Raw genomic sequence first — 5,248 nt, forward strand, 5'->3', positions numbered from 1 at the left:
TAGAGCCATAGGAAGGAGCCTGGGTCCTGCATTTGGGCCAGAAAAACTCCCATTTGACTGTTATATGAGTGACAAACTTTTATTATGTTCAGCCACTAAAATGTTGGGATTTGGGATGCCTAGGTGGCTCAGTGGTTGAGCATTTGCCTTCATGCTCAGTGTGCAATCCCAGGGTCTGGGGATCAAGTCCCACATCTGGGGTCCCTGTGAGGAACCTGCTTCTCTCTCTGCCTATGTCTCTGTCTCCTCTCTGTATGTGTATCTCTCATGAATAAATAAATAAAATCTTAAAAAAAAAAAGTTGGGATTTGCTTGTCACAGCAGCTAGCATTACTCTAACTACTACACTTTTAAGAGCTGGAGCCAGATTGAGATGAAGATCTTGTTTGTTTGGTTTTTAAGATTTTATTTATTTATTCATGAGAGACACACAGAGAGAGGCAGAGACACAGGCAAAGGGAGAAGCAGGCTCTTCAAGGGGACCCAGCTGTGGGACTTGATCCTGGGACTCTGGGATCACACTCTGAGCTGAAGGCAGATGCTCAACCACTGAGCCACCCAGGTGTCCCTGAGTTGAAGATCTTGTAAGTAAGAAGAGTCACAAATGAAGCTTAAGAGAGGGAGGCCAAAAGATGAAATGGGAAAAGCTGGACTCTGTAGTTAAGCTAAAGGGATGATTTCAAGGATGGAAACTGGAGACAAAGTTGAAGCAAACGGGGAGACCATGGGAGAGATAGTAAGTGAGGAATATGAGCAGAGACAGATCCAAAGAGAGAGCAAACCAAGCAGGGGTACCCATGGCTCAGTTGTATGTCTGCCAGCAGCATGGGTGGGTCTTCTAGGTTGAGAGGGGCAGGGGCAGGTGGGAAGGAAGCACAGGTAGCATGGGGGGATGGGACCAGGTATTGGGCCAGGGTGATAAGTCAATTCCACAAACAGGAAATCAGTCAATGACAGTAGAACTTGGGAATATGTTGGGATGTAGAACAGGAAACAGGTCAAGGCAAGTGGTTTAGAACTAATGGCTGAGGTAAATTGGAAGTCTCATTCTCTGTGGAGTCTTGGGATGAGCCTGGTAGGTAAAATAAAGGAAGGTGGGGATGAGACCAAGGCCAGGGCTCATGCCTGGCCTAAGGGGGTGGCTGCTGCTCAGCCCTGTGGATTATTGCCATGTGGACATGCAGCCATAAGGTCTTCAGGTCTTCTAATTTTTTTCAAGAAAAGCAGGAAATCCTGATTTTTTTTTTTTTAATCTCTTGAATTTTTTTTTTTTTTTCAAATGCTGGCAACCAATTGAAAAATTTTTAAAAAACACCCTGCGGGCCAAATAAAACACATTCACAGGCTGAATTGGCTCACAGGCTGCCAGCTATTAGCCTCTGGCTTAAAGGAAATGGGCAGAACCAGAAGCATGTAAAAAAAACCAACAACAACAAAAAACAAAAAACATGAAAATCATTCAGAGTTTCACCGGATTGCCAAGCACCACAGGAAACTAATAGAAGAGCTTTGAGACAATCACCCACAAAACACAATACATCTGGTCTTCAGAAAAGCTATGGGCTTCTGGAAGTTGCCAGAGATGTACCTTGTAGTTCCCCAAATCTGTTGCAGTTTCCTCAAAATTGAATCCATAGCTCTGATATGAAGTGAGCTCATTTTCTTTCATCTCTCTCTCGGGTGCGCCAGTTTTTGGGGTAACTTTCTTTTCTGAAAGCCATTGACTTTATTTTGACAGCTGCATTTCCAGTAAAAGCACTTGAGTGAAGGCAATTTAGAAAAAGAAAACTGGAGCCAAGTAAGAGTTTGGCTAACTCAATTTTATGATAGGAAATGCTTCCAGGCCAAAAAACCTCAAAAAGTGTTCAAAGGTTTTCAAAGACTGGATCCAACTAGTTCAGTTTATTAACCTTGGCCCCTGTCCGAGCCAGGGTCATGCTCAGAGGATGTGGCAAATGCAGAATCTGATTATTTTTTAAATGTGGTCTCTTAGAGGGTATGTATTAACATGACTGGCAGCTGAACTCTTCATTGGTGCTCCAATTTAGACTCTAGCTCAGGGCTTTGCACATCCCAAAGCCTGTTGGGCCAGGACTGACATATTTCCTGAGATGTGGGACTTTCAGGACTAAAACTGGGACAATCTTGGGCAAATGAGGACACCCCCCCCCCAATCCAGAAGATCTTTTCCTTTCCTCAGAGTTCATGCTATAAAGCATTGACAGTTTCTTAGACCTGAAACTAATATAATATTGTATGTCAATCATACTTCGGGAAAAAAAGACGTTTGGACATTTTTTGGTTGTCCCTTAAAAGACAAAACCAAAACCAAAACCTCTCCCCCCTCAACTGTAGAGGCGCTGTGCTCTCTTGGTTTTCTTTCTATTTCTCTAATTGTTCTTAGTCATCCCCTTTGGCTGGATTCTCTTCCACCTCCTACCTCTCAGCTATGAATTGCACCTCAAGGTCCAGCCCTTGGGCTTCTGTTCTATTTTCTGCCATCTCGGTGGACTCATCTTAATGTGGAAGATTTCCACATTTAGATCTTGAGCTCATATTCTCACCTGAGATCCAACCCTCCAGCTCCAACGATTTCACCAACATTTTCCACTGGGACATCCTTGATCATCCCATCCCTGAGTCATTGTCTTCCAGCCTGATCCAACTCCCACTCACTCACCAAATATTGTATTCCATTAGAGGCAATACTATCTTTCCAAGCCTCCAGTCTCAAAATCCTAGAGATGCTCATCCTAAATTAGCACACAGGTGCTATATTATTTGTCCACAGCAGCTACCAAACTGCTGGGCATATTGGAAGGGCTTAGGATATGCTTGATGAATCAAATCAGATCTTGGGGAAGGAGTCCAAGAAGGAGGACATGTAAACATCCTATCAGAGGCTCACGATATCCAAGTAAGTACTCAGAGTTTGTAGGGAGAAGCAAAGTGAAGGTCTGGCTGACCTTTTGCAGACACAGTTAATTTAAATCTTCATTGACACAACCTCAACCATAGTGTCATGAGCATGCTATGAAGGTGCACACATGAGTTGTGTCTTTGCACATTGTCAGCTTTATTCAGTCATAAAGCAAGGTTAACATAATTATAAAACAAGTTCGAGATTCCAAACTCAATGACATTTTGCCACGTGATTAACTTGGCTTCTCATAGGCACACAAAGCAGGACACAAGTCACACAACAAACAAGATAGAGCAGGGGATAGGAAGTTAATGAACCAAGCACGAAGTCCGTCTGTGGTACATGATTGAGATGAGGCCTCAGTCTGATCCGGGTCAATTCTTGGCACTTACTGCTTACTATGTTCAAGCAGTGGAGGATCTCAGGTCTGATCAGAGATCAACTGGGCAGAGCCTTCGGCGGCAGCTGCCTTTTTCCATTGGTCAGACATAGAGGGGTCAGTGTCCAAAGAGTTTGACAGTTTGCTGCAAAAATCCTCCCTTCGTAAAGGGGTTTAATCAGCTTTGGGCCCCTGTAGACTTCCTCTGCTTCTCCTGGTATGAGGTCTGAGTGTGTCGTTAGCTGATACTGGTGTCAGTGATAGACTGGTAGCTACACTCCCTTTAACTGCTTGCGTCATTGCTTGTTGCAGGCCCCTGCTTGACATAATGACTCCATCTTGCTCTCTACACATAGATATTTGACCACCCATTAGTTAAATTAACTCAGGTGGTGTTAAGTTTCTGGCTCATTTTGTATTGTGTTGCTATATTTTCAGGCATAGTCAAAGGCATTTCCAAGGTTCCAGACAATTATAAGGGTTAACATGACAGATACGGATTTTATTCTTTTGCTTTATTTACTAAGTTCCTGACAAAAGAGCTTGTCTTTAATTACCAAATGCTCAGAATCAGAGCAAAACTAGGGGCCAGAATCTAGGTCTTTTTCCTTCTGTCCTCAACACTTTCCTACATTCTTAGAAGACAATCACTTTAAAAATGCTTTTGATGAAAAAAAAAAACAAACTTTTGATGAACATAGGGGAAGGGAAGGAAAAATAAAATAAGATGAAAATTGAGAGGGAGGCAAACCATAAGAGACACTGAACTCTAGGTAACAAACTGAGGGTTGCTGGAGGGGAGGTGGGTGGGGCGTTGGGGCAACTGGGTGATGGGCATTAAGGAGGGCACTTGAAGTAATGAGCTCTGGATGTTTGCAACAGATGAATCACTGAATTCTACCAATGAAACTAATAGTACAGTATATGTTAATTAAATTGAATTTAAATAAAAAAAATTAAATAAAAATACTTTTGAAATCGAGCTATATAGCATGTTTGGATGGGGGCCAGCAGCTTGGAAACATTGCTGCTTAGGGATATCCTCCCCCCAGGAGGTCTTCCTTTTCAGATATTCCCAAATCTGGGGATTCCCAACAACCCCTTTTCTTTGTATTTATAAAGCACAAAACACACCTTAGACCTGAGTTTCTCAATCTCAGGCACTATGACATTCGTGGCTGGTTGATTCTTTAAGGTGGGGGGGGGGGGGGGCACACATGCGCGCTGTCCTGTGCATTCTGGGGTGTGTAGCAGCATCCCAGGCTTCTACCCATGGATGCCAGCAGTATGCAAACACACTCTCCACTTGTAACAACCAAAAATGTCAGATGTTGCCAAAATGTCTCCTGGGGGATAAATTGCCCATGGTTAATTCTTTTACTCAGAAACAATAATGGAGCCTGTTTACCTGTACTCCTGAAATGTCTCTTTGTTATTTGAATCTCTTTGGCCAAGCCCCAGACAGTTGCATTCCCAGGGTTGAGAGGAGAGAATTATCTCCAGGCATGGACCCAAGGCTGGACCTGACAGGCCCATCAATCAAGGAGGCTCTAATTGGACCCATTACCTTATCTGAGAGCAAATTCTCCCTTTAAAGATCCCCCCTCACCCTCGTGCCTTTGCATAATTTGCCTTTCCTTAGGGGGATGGGATGGAGCTGGGTGCTGGAGAAGGAAGGTCAGCTGGGATCTAAGGTGCCTGCAGAATGGGTGGCCTGAGTCAGCAGAGCTGTTCTGGGCCTGGGGATTTCCAGGGGGAACTGAGTGGATAGAATTCCCCTGGGATGATGGTCTAGACAGGGCTCGCTCTTCCCTCTGCTCATCAGGGGCTTCTGCTTCCCCTTTAGGAAGAGGAAACACCCTGGCTGCTTATTTTGGGGCTGAGGATCTGTTGTGAATAAGCCCAGGACGGGCAGCGGGACAAGCTTTCTGCACGTGTGGCATTTC

This window comes from Vulpes vulpes, chromosome 6 (genome assembly GCF_048418805.1).
Source record: "Vulpes vulpes isolate BD-2025 chromosome 6, VulVul3, whole genome shotgun sequence".
In the NCBI taxonomy this organism is placed as follows: domain Eukaryota; kingdom Metazoa; phylum Chordata; class Mammalia; order Carnivora; family Canidae; genus Vulpes; species Vulpes vulpes.